General features: G+C 48.2%; 1 protein-coding gene across 1 annotated transcript in view; it reads right to left on the bottom strand.

Annotated features, from left to right (window-relative positions):
- The window catches only part of HGSNAT (heparan-alpha-glucosaminide N-acetyltransferase), a 2,225,524-nt gene that overhangs the window by 1,205,014 nt on the left and 1,008,256 nt on the right, over positions 1–12,254 (bottom strand). The window lies entirely within an intron of this gene.

Here is a 12,254-nt window from a genome sequence, read left to right as displayed (position 1 = left end):
ACTTGTAAATTCTGATGGTCTGTATAAACCTGTACCGGGTGTATCGTACCCAGGAGATGATGTCTCCAGACGAGAAATGCATCGCAAACTGCCAATAGTTCCCTTTTCTGTGATGGTATAGTTCTGTTCATAACCTGTTAGTTTTCTAGAATGATATACAACTGGATGAAGAGCATTAGTGTCCTTGCATGTTTGTAACAAAACAGCACCTATAACTACATCTAACGCATATGCATCTACAACATAGAACACGGATGGATCCGGGTGTTGTAGAACAGGCACGGTAGTAAAAGACGTCTTGATTACCGCTTTTTGGGCTGTGGAATCCCTAGAAAATTATTTTTTGCTACTAGTAAGAGCAGTAAGAGGAGCTGCAATTTCAGAAAAAGATCTTATGAATCGCCTGTAAAAATTTGCGAAACCAAGAAAGGACTGTAAAGACTTTGGATTAGTTGGAATCGGCCATTCTATGACTGCTTTTACTTTGGATGTGCTCATCTGTACTCCCTTGTTGGTAATGTCATACCCCAAAAATTCCACTTCTTTGGCATGAAATATGTACTTGTCGAGCTTAGCGTACAATGAATGCTCTCGAAGGCGTTGCGAAACCAGAGAAACATGTCTTACATGGGACTCCAGGGAGGCAGAATAAATCAAGATGTCATCTAGATAGACCACTAGAAACTGATCGATCATATCCCGGAAGACATTGTTAGTGAAGTGTTGGAAGGTAGCCGGTGCACTGCACAAACCAAACAGCATTAGGCAGTATTCATACAAACTATAGTTGGTCTTAAAATCGGTTTTCCACTCATCTCCTTGGCAGATTCTTACCAGATAATAATCCCCCCTGAGGTCCAATTTCGTGAACACCACAGAAGAACCCAGCTGGTCAAGGAGGACTGATATTAGAGGTATAGGATACTGGTTTCTAAAAGTCACTGCGTTAAGGGCTCGATAATCAATACATGGTCGGAAGTCGCCCTCCTTCTTGGTGACAAAAAAAACGGAGATGCCACTGGAGAACGAGAAGGGCGAATAAATCCGGTGCTCAATGACTTGTCAATATACTCCTTCAATATGGCGTCCTCCTTCTGAGTCAGTGAATATATTGGACCAGAGGGTATCTTAGCACCTGGTACGAGATCTATCGGGCAGTCGTACGGCCTATGCGGAGGTAGACTTTCTGCCCCTTTGGCATCAAAAACATCCTGAAAGTGCTCATATTAATTAGGCAATGGAGTGGAATGGACTACCCCAATAGTAGGTGCATTATCCATAAGCAGACAACATGGATTTTGTGGTCTCGTGCTAGTACCCAGGGAGGCAGACTCACAATAATCAGACGCAAATTCCACCTCACCAGTTTGCCAATCAATAATGGGATTGTGGAGAGCCAACCAAGGCAAGCCTAACTTAAACCAATATTGGGGAGCCGCTATCAGGTCAAACCAAATGGTTTTACTGTGACCGCTCTCTGTGACCATTGTCAGATCCACTGTGCATTCTGTAACTAGTCCTGGCAACAAAGTGGTACTATCCACTGGATTGACTAGTTCGGAATGGGATTTTGGAATGACTGGAATACCTAATTTCCGGGCGTAGGTACTGTCGGCTAAATTGCCTGTGGCTCCTGAGTCAAGAACTGCCTCAGCGGACCAAGATGAGCCACTAGGATAAGAGTACCGGGCGGTGATGGTGAAAGGAATTGTGCCCATGGAGTCAGGGTTTGTAGGGCTCAGCAACTGGACTCCTTCTACTGCCGAGCTTTGGCGTTTCCCTGCTTTTTTGGTTTCTTAGTACAAGACCGCAAGAGATGTTCAGCGGAACCACAATAGAAGCACAAATTGTTTTTATGTCTGAGTTCTGCCCTCTTCTGAGGACAAAGGCCCACTCACAGCGCCAATTTGCATGGGTTCACTGCTACCTGTGGTGGGGCTAGCTGAGGTCATAGCCATAGGAATCAAGGCCATTCGTTCACCTTTCCTCTCCGCCTTCCTGGTGTTGATTTGTAAAGAGATCAAGGAGTTCCGCAAAGGCCGTGGGAACCACAGGAACTGTACCAAGAACATCCTTTGAGGAATCCGAGAGCCTCTTTTAAAACAACAAGGCCTTCTTATCGTCTGGCCAGCCGGTCTCAGCCACCAATTGATTAAACTTTGTTAGATACATTAACAAGGGGGTGTCGCCCTGTTGTAACCCTAATAATTCCAAGACTGTGGCCTGAGTCTTAAAACGAGTGTCAAAGACACAGCTCATGGCATTGATTATGTTAGGCAGAATTATATGCAGAACCCATTGGGAACACGACACACAATTAAGACTACACGTGACAGTACAATTTCACCTTTGGTACAAGCCTGTACTACACAGATATAGTGGTAGCAGTAGAGGAGCAGCCAGACTTATCTCAAGAGTAAGTGAGCAGTACAAATAGTTACACAAAGGACAGCAATTACTATGGTTCAGGCAAACACTGACTCAAGGTTTCTAAGTAAAAGAATATATATTTATTTACTCAACAGTTGTATAACATTTCACTATTCTAAGCAAGGTCAAAATCACAATCATAAATACACCACACCACTTCCCTTAAATTCCAGACAAGTTAAGCTCACTAAATGAAGTGGGAGCAAAATGACACTCCAGCAATTTAAAAGGTAGGGAAAGACAAAGTTATCAGCAATTAGGCAAAACCAACAGGTCCACCTTCTGTCAGTAAAGACTGTAGCTCGGGATGTTCAACAGGGTCAAGATCTCCAACTAAGACAGTGGGCCTCATTGCGCGGGAGGCGGTAGCCATGTCGCTATTAGCGCCATGGCTACCCCCTTACCGCATTCTGGGTCCGTGTTCCCGGAATAGGGACTTACTGGGTCATTCCGACCTTGGAGGACCCGGTAAATCTCCATTCCGGGAACCATTCCCCATTCCCATTTGAGCCCCCATAGGGGATAGCGGGCCCGTTATTAGCTCTGAAGTCCCTCAACAGGTCCCTTACAACCAGGCGTTAGGGTAGGGACCCGCTAAGGGACCTCGTAGTAGGGCAGTAAGGGATTACCGGCACCGGTACCCTTACCGGTGCCGGTAATCCCTTACCGCCTACCGCGTAATGAGGCCCAGTGTCTTCTTCCAGATCTGACTCTTCAGATGCTGGTTCAACCACACAAGGTTGCACCTCATACTCTGCCTCAGCAGGTGGAGTAGTCACAGGAGTGACTTTGGACAATCTTGGTGATGTCCTTGTTGGTAGCACAGGGGTGCTGTCTGACTTTTTCCTGGAGGTCTTGGTTTGCTCTTTGCCTCTGTTTTCCTAGAAATAGCAGTGAGCAACTCCTGTGGAGTGGCAGTGATATTTTCTTCCATCATCTCCTCTGGAGAGCCTCTCAAAGTTCTCTCCCTTGCAGACCTTGTGAGCTCCTGTTTCCTTTTACTGGGAGGCCTGCGGTTGCTTGACACAACTCCAAGAGTTTTAACGTCATTACCCAACAGGACTCTCCCAGGCACTTCACTCTTCACACTAACAGGTATCTTGACAGTCATATCATTACACTGGATGAGAGCTGGTAACTAGGGAAGCATTTGCACAGGGCCTCCAGCTAACTTGGTGAGGTGTGTGGGTGCCTTAGCAACATCCTCCACCTTGAAAAATTATTCATCCACCACAGTTATGCTGGCTCCAGTGTCTCTGATGGCAGGGGTTTCCTGACCTTTCACAAGAACACTATCTTTATAATACTCTTTTTTATTATCTGGGATGGAATTGTAGACATCTAGATTCTGTTGTTCCCACAAGCCCAGGGACACTAAAACACTGGCTGAGACTCTTATGGGTTCATCAGCCAGTAGGTGAAAGTTTCCACTTGCCATAGGTACTTCTTCCTCTGGGGAGAAGGCTAAGGAGACAGTGTGGACCCCTGAAGGTTTGCCCTTACATCTGGGATCCCCTTTCACATGATCAGTTGACCCACAAACATAACATTTCCCAAATGTGTTGATGAATGGGGGTTTGTTCTGACCTCCATCTGGTTTGGGTCCAGATGGTGCACTAGCCTGATTTGGTTTCTCTTGTGGTTTACCCTTATGTTGCTGTTTGTGGCCCTCTTTTGGATTGGAGGTATTAGAACTCTCTTTGTTGTCTTTCTTTGGCTGTTTCCCCTCATCCTTTTTCTGAGTAGCCCCAGAATCCTTGTGAGTAGGCCTGTTGGAAACCCACAAGTCAGCAGCCTTAGCTAGCTTCTTTGGATCTATCTCCTTAGAAACAGCCAAGTGCTGTCTGAGCTCAGGAGAGCAGACATCAAAAACAGACTCCAACATAACAAGATTTCTCATTCCTTCATAAGTGTTTACTCTGTAACCCTTAATCCAACCATCTAAGTTTTTCAAACATTCACATACCCAGATAGTCCAAGGGGTACCATCATGCCTTTTGAGGGTCCTAAACCTCTTAACGTAGTGGGAAGGGGTCTTCCTGTCACGACCCTCGTCCCAGATCCCCACTGGCAAGCCCATTGGCCAGGTGGGATCAGGATTCGGGTCTCTAATAAGGCCTGGCATCCACTTCAAAAGCCCTCTTGGGGCCAGTCCTGGCGCCTATGGCACCAGGCTCATACACCGTGAAAGACATGTGTTCAGGGAACTACTTTATTTGAGGCTTTCAGCCAACATTGAGGCATCCACATAGCTTGGCTCCTGGGAACCAAGCTATGCGGTATAGTGTTTTGGGTGTGGTGGCCTACGGACTATTTTACCTGGACTACTTTGTTGGGGTTATTTAAACCATACCCGAACAAGACAACACGGTTCGCGTTACTTTGCAGTCTGCAACGTGACGCTCACCGTGTCCAGCTATACCCACGAGCCTCTGAAAAGTAGAACCTGCAAGGAGACAAAAGGAATATCGTTAGCAGCAGCATCTTAGCTGCAATCTCCATCTTTATCCGCTCGCAGCTCCTGTGAACAGCTTCCTTGGATCTGCATGCCTCACGGACCGAAAGACCTGAAAGAGGAAGGTAAAGACAACATTAAAGAAGGCATTAGAGATATTGCGAAACTACAAACTGCTCAAACAGCTTCCCGGACCAAAAGACCTCTCGGCTGGCAGCGCTCCGGAAATTCCACACGCGCTGGGAGAACACCGCGATCTACAAGAAAAGAAGGAAAACAGGTTAGCAAAAGCAAGACATCGCAGCGTTGCGCATATCGCTTACCTACCGCATCATAGTGCTCATTGACCCGCATCATTTACCGGCGAGGCCCAACTCAGCCAGTTCGCCAAGCTGAAGTTCCGCATATCTAAGGGAGAAAAGAGACATTATTAAACAAAGAAAGGCATGCAGGAATAACACAATATGAAAAAACAGCAATAAGAACTACCTGAAAGACATCAAACTGGCCGGCGTCAGTGAAGTAACTGGACCGCACACGCCCATGAAAGACAACGCACCCCTGCCAAGAAGGCAGGACGGAGAGCACGCCTAATTCTACAACAAGGTGAGGGGAGGGCCCAGAGGGGCTGAAAGCATACAGGGTGGTGGGAGGATACTTACCTCGATTGGCCAGTCTTGAACACAGCCCTCCTGTATTTTCAGGCGGAACCTTCCCCGCAGACCACATCTGGGAACCACTGAGAAGTATATCCGCGAGCAATCCGGCTGGGTGGCGTCCCCGTGAATACCAGGTGAGTGTAACAGAACGCAAAGCCTACCATAACTAATCCACCTGGGCGCTGTTGCATAGTGATTATGCATTATACGCATGCGCGGACCATAACGAGGCTCGCGCATGCGCTCGTTAAATAAAGACAGTCCGGAGAGGCAGTTGCCGCCGGGACCCGAGCAGTCAACACGCGTCCCGTGTGGGTCCTTGATTCGTGTGTGTGTGCGCACATGTGAATGCCGGCGGGGGCCCCGGAGGTCCCGCGCCTCACAACACTGGCGATGAGAAGCGGCGGCAGCGGAGACATGAGTCACTGCTCCGATTGACTCGGAGAGAGTGTCTCCTCTCCGTGCCGTCACGGATCCACGCGCATGGCCGGCGGCCATTTTGGGCCTCATTACGACCCAGGCGCTAATGGGTTAACGGCGCCGCAGCCGTTAACCTATTAGCGGCTAATTACGAGGTCCCTTTGCGGGACCCGACCTTAACGGCTGGTGTAGACCAGCCGTTAAAGTAGGGACCCGCAAAGGGACCTTGGTGCTAATTACGGTGCCGCAATTTGCGGCACCGTACTTATCGTCTTCCCCATTCCCATTGAGCCCTATGGGGCAAAAATGGTAATGGAGAAGGGCCATGGAGGAAGGGGGAATTACCGCCCCGCCAACCTTGGAATGGGGTGGTAATTCCCCCTTTCTCCATGGCGGAGTCGGTAACTTACCGGCATGGACCATGGTGCTAATAGCACCATGGTCTTCCGCCAGGGTCGTAATGAGGCCCTTTGTCTGCATCGCGGATCGCAGCGGTTGCGGCCCGCCATGGAGACATCGAGAATGGACCAATAGGCCCAATTTTAAGGGGAACTTCGTGCCGAGGTTTGGGTTTCATAGGATGCATGACATTGAAGCATACATCGACAGCGGAGCAGTTGGAAATGATATTGATAAAGAGCTGGCAGCAGAGATGGGGCTTCCTTTTTGTTCCAAGCCGACCATTGACAAGGTAACCACCGTGGATGGGACAGAAATCGCTTCCGAACCAGTAACCCAGTGCACAGCTAGGGTAACCTTGCTGTGCCTGGATGGACATCGGGAGTCTATTTCGTTCGATCTCATCAATGCACCTCAGTTCCGGCTAATACTAGGGATGCCATGGTTAGTTGCTTTGATAGACTGGCAGGCACGGAAATTAACCTTCCCCGGTGACTGCTCCTCTGCCTGCTATTATCAAGAGCAGAAACCCGACGTCTGTATCTCCAGGACTCCCGGAGCGACAGCATCAACCCTGGCAGTAACTAATACCTTACCAAGTGAATATCACGATTTCCAGGATGTATTCCGAAAGGACCAAGCAAACACACTGCCGCCGCACAGGCCCTATGACTGTCAGATCGACCTTGTTCCTGGTGCACAAATCCCTTGCGGCAGGATCTAGGCTCTCACAGAACCAGAAAACCTTCATCTGAAATCCTATTTAGACCAGTACCTTGCAAACAGATTTATCCGCTCATCGAAGTCCCCGGCAGCCAGTCCTTTGTTCTTTGTACCAGCTCCTGTGAACAGCTTCGAAATTCCTGACTCTCTAGCAAATGTGGAAAGTATTGAGGATGATACTCTGGGGATCATTCCGAGTATGGCGGTAGCCATGGAGCAATTAGCTCCATGGCTGCCTCCCATACCGGTACCAAGTCCGGTGTTGTTCAATGGAGACTTACCGGTCCATTCCGACCCTGGAGGGACCGGTAAGTCCCCATTGAACAAACCATTCCCCATTCCCATTTGGATCCCCATAGGGCTCAATGGAAATGGGGAGGGCGCAAATAACAGGCTCGCGAATGGCAAGCCCGTTATTTGTGTCCTGGTCCCTTAGTCCCGTAAAGGACGTGTGGTCCGACCACACCTCCCTTACGGTTCCCGCTAAGGGACCTCAGAATTGGGCGGTAGGGGATTACCGGCACCAGTCTCCTTACCGGTGCCGGTAATCCCCTACCGCCCACCTCGGAATGACCCCCTATGTCTATTAATGATGAGTTGGAAGAGGAATATGCGTCTCTTAATGTAGGCCATCCTGGCCCCTTGCCTGCTCAGCAACCTCAACCCTTGTCCACTGGGACCCCCACAGGTCCTATACTCAGTCCTGAATGCATTGCTCTAGAGAAAATGAGGCTTGAACTGGAATTCAAACGTTTAAATGCTCAAACTGAACAAAAATTCCAAGAATTTAAGCTCAGAGAAATGGAGTTGAATCATGAACTTGAAATGAAAACATGGTCTCTTGAAAATACTTCTCTCCCAGAGTCTTCCAGTCCTAAGAGACCCCGTATGCCTAAAGAAATTGTGGGTATATATGAGGTTAAGCTTGATATTTTGGATTGGTTGGCAATGTTTGAATATAACCATGGTATTCAAGGTCTCACAAGGAATCAATTGCTTCCCTGGCTCTTCTCTAGGCAACCCACTGTTGCATCTGATGTTGTGATGGAGTTGGGGGAGGTGGAGAGGATGGATTATGAGTGTGTGAAGCTAGCTTTAATTGCTAGATTCGGGAAGTGTTACGCTCACCTGGTATCCACGGGGACGCCACCCAGCTGGATTGCTCGCTGGTATACTTCTCAGTGGATTCCAGATGTGGTCTGCGGGGAAGGTTCTGCCTGAAAATACAGGAGGGCTGTGTTCAAGACTGGCCAATCGAGGTAAGTATCCTCCCACCACCCCGTATCCTTTCAGCCCCTCTGGGCCCTCTCCTCACCTTGTTGTAGAAGTGGGAGCAAAATGGCACTCCAGCAATTTAAAAGGGAGGGAAAGAAAGTTATCAGCAATTAAGCAAAACCAACAGGCAAGTATTCTGAGCAGTTGAACAAGAGAGACTACAGTGAGGAGATCAGCTAGAAAAGGCTTAGGGCTAAAGTCAATAGGTCAAAAGTATTTTGCTCAAGATCACACAGTTCAGGGTAGTTCGCGGTAAAGTTTGTGGCACAGATTCCGGACGAGGTTGGTTGGTAGAAGAGATAGTTCAAAGAGAAGAGAAGGACAAGCCCTCGGATTGGAGGCAGATTTCAAACACCTTCACCGCGGCTGAGCGAAACGCACAACCGGATTTGAAGTTCCTGCAGGCTCATGGTTCCTGAAGCGACTGTCGGACTGATCAGAAGTAGGAAGACTGGAGGGTCCTGCACTACCCAGGGAAGAACCAGCAGCAGCGCCAAACAACTAATAAAAGGTGCGCTCCTTAAAACCCAAGCAGGGTCCGAACTTCCTGGCTATCCGGCCAACTGTAGCTCTGTACAGCGAATTTGACCAGAGGAGGGGTCCTGGCTTATAGTTTGGGTGAATTGGTTGGTCCCACCAGCTCAAGGGAAGAAGTTTCCTGGAGGATCTTCTCTGTCGTCGGATTTGGAGATTCGGACATGCAGCAGGGCTTCACCGGATGGTTCAGTCATTGCAGGGGTCCTCTTTTTCCAGATCCTCGTTGGTTCTTTCGTTCCAGTCGCGACTCTGTCTTTCCAGTCCCAGAGACTTGCTTTTTATGCAGTTTTCCCCCGTTCATACAGCCTGACTGTCAATCACACAGCAGGGTGGCTGGCCTGGCAAGGCCAGTCCCCTTAGCCAATCAGACAAGAGTGTGACTTGCGTTACTAAGGCAACCCATGGCAGGGGTCCGAAGATCCCTCCCTCACATCCTGCCTGCCTAGACTATCAGGTGTCTTAAGGAGAGCTTCTGTGCAGAAGCCCGCGAAAAGACAGCGAACAAAGGAGTCATCCCCGGTTTGGCGCGCAGAGAACAAAAGAAACAAAAAGAAATGGTGACTAAACCCAGCCGGAGCCAAAATAAAACATATATGGTCAAGAGGGTTTTATGTTCGAGGCTAATATAATAGCCTAAAACATTACCACGTTATGTAAGATAACCGTGGTAGAAAAGTTAGGATAGATACCACTACCGCCAGCCAAGTCTTAATGTTAAGGGAGCGAAACAAGGCTCCAAGAGGCACAGACAAAATGGGGTAAGAGTTAACCCTTTCCAATACTCCTTGTAAGAAGGGGTGTACTGGGTCTGTGGTTTAAAGTGACTATATAAAGTTAATGGTAACTTTACCGGTTTATGGGAGACAGTAATCAGCCCCAGAAAAATGGTGTCAGTGGGAAGTCTCAAAGACAACCCTGTGTCACTGCACTGAAGGTGCTGTGTAACACACACAAAAAGTGGTGCACATGGAGTAGGTGAGGCTCCAGTGCCCAAGATCACACAGAAAGTAGAAATACACATAACAAAACACATGTAAGAGTGGGAAAAAAGGCTCACACTCTTACCAGGTGAAAAAAATAAATCCTAGAAATCCAGCAAAGCTGCTGGGGGACTCTTTAGCTAAGGGAAATCAACCATTTATGAGAATTTTCCCTAACAGATTAAAGCGTCACAATCGTATTACATGTGACTCCCTTCTTCCAGCAACGGATTAGCCCATGTGGCGTGGTGCCCACTAAATGGGATAACAGAAAGGCTGCTTTTGTGGTAGAGTCAGGGAACGAATTCGAGCGACACAAAAAAATGCAACCGGCATTGTTTCAGAGAGGTGCGAAACAACTTAGGGTCCCATTTGAACTTCTCCTCAGGAGCTAACGGAAACTGGGCAGTCATATACACTGGTCCTGTTTCCTGTCTAGGTAGGGTTACCCCCGAACCAGAGGCCACCGCTGGGGCTGAAGCTGTAGCCCTGGTAGAATGCATACCGACTTGTAACTCATCGATACGACGCTGCGTAGAACAATGCGCAGCCGCCATATCGGTATGCAAATCCGTCACCAGTTGCATGATATGGGCAAGGGAATCGTTAACGCCCATTAGTATGGCTTCTGATCATGTCAAATTTCACCTTGTACTTGAGGGGACAAGTCCTTGGATGTACTTGAGCCCGTAGTGTAGGGGACGAATTCTTCCCAACAATGTACCCCTCTGATTGTATAATAGACAAATAGAGCAATCTATTCCCTGGAAGAATGGACACAACACGAACACCAGGCTGTCAAAAGAACAACGAGAACGTGTAAATAGCAGTACTCGTAAACAATTGACAATGATATACCAATCAGTGAGAGGCTAACCTGAATCAGGAGTGAGGATATTAGAAGCGTGATTCTTTCTCGTGTGTTCTGGAAAACTACTGGTGTACCTGCAATATAATATATATTCAGGTATGATGTACCCAAGTACAGACAACAGAAACTTAGAGACGTCTGGCTAGAACAATTTAAACCATAATCTTACCATGTGTGATGTATGGGATGGTATGTAAATGGAGACAGAACCAGCAGGAGACGACTACGGTTTCACAGACAGTGACTGTTGGGACTGGAAACCCAATGTGTGCTGCCCCATGCTGCCTCCTGCCAGTCTTTCAGTGGTGGGCCGATTTCCTCTCTCCTCTGCGTCCCCGGTGGTCAAGGGATCCCTAGAGTTGTTTTGTGAGCCTGCCCGATTGATCCGGCAGCTCGGGATGTTTATTGCACGCCCTTGTTTGGGAACAGGCTGTCTCTGCTAGACAGTGACGAGTAAAGGTTCCTTTGATTCGGGTTCTCCGGAGGCTACATTGTCTCATTCTCTCTCTTCCTGGATTCTAGCTTTCTGGTACTTTGGTGATTAGTCAGGTCTCTCTTCTGCTTTTGACTTGGAGGACTTGAAAGCAACATAGGGACACTGGCAATCATCTGTCTGAGGAATGGCATGAGTATTAACTGCTCTGCACAGATACATGCTGGCACAAGGGGAAAGGTTAGGATTTGGGTCTTCACCAGCTGCCTTGCCCCATATGGCCAAGGGCTGTTTCTGGACAGTTTTGTGGCAGGTCCCCTCTCCCCTGCACTCCAGACAAGGCCAGATTACTGGCCTTGTCACATACTGGCAGATGCCCAAACAAAGTGAAGTGTCTAATTTGGGGAGGAAGTGCTCACAGTCACTATTCCACCTGCCCTCACTAAGATATGGAGGAGGGTCAGATCTACTAGGACGGTCCTGCACTGGAGCACTGTGATTGTGTCCCCTGCCCTGCAATGAGAACAAGGGAGTTTGATAAGTTTGATACTGCCACCGGGCCCAGAATCTATTGGTTCACGATAACACCTAGCCCGCCGAATTCTCCCCATTGGTGATTTCCCCAGACCAGGCAGGACACATTGCCACATTCGCAAATGGGACTGTGGAGATGAAATCGTAAAACATGCACGTTAATAGGGCAAAATACAAGTAGTGGATCATGGCCCGATACAACACTGAGCTATGAAAAGTGAAAACTCAATAGCAGTAGCCAGAGGAGGAGCAAACAACATAATGAGTGAAGAGACCTTGGTTCTAAACCTTGCCCTGCCGTGAACTGAGCTCAATGGCAGATAGAGTACCTGCCATCTCCGAGAACTTGTCTGCAGTGGGAAACCTCCTCAAAATGGGAAGTACTATACTTGTATGCGCTTAGCAAAGAAATAGACTGGATGGTTGAGCTTCAGATATCAACAACTGCCATGTATTGAGCGGTAGGAGACCCATTATTCCTGATAGCTTTGGTCAAGGAGATTTACAGGTTGAGGGAGAAGCAGAGAAGCAAAATAAA

This window comes from Ambystoma mexicanum, chromosome 14 (genome assembly GCF_040938575.1).
Source record: "Ambystoma mexicanum isolate Mex_15411 chromosome 14, UKY_AmexF1_1, whole genome shotgun sequence".
Lineage (NCBI taxonomy): Eukaryota > Metazoa > Chordata > Amphibia > Caudata > Ambystomatidae > Ambystoma > Ambystoma mexicanum.
The sequence above is the reverse complement of the archived record's forward strand: the minus strand, read 5'-3'. Positions and strand labels throughout refer to the sequence as shown.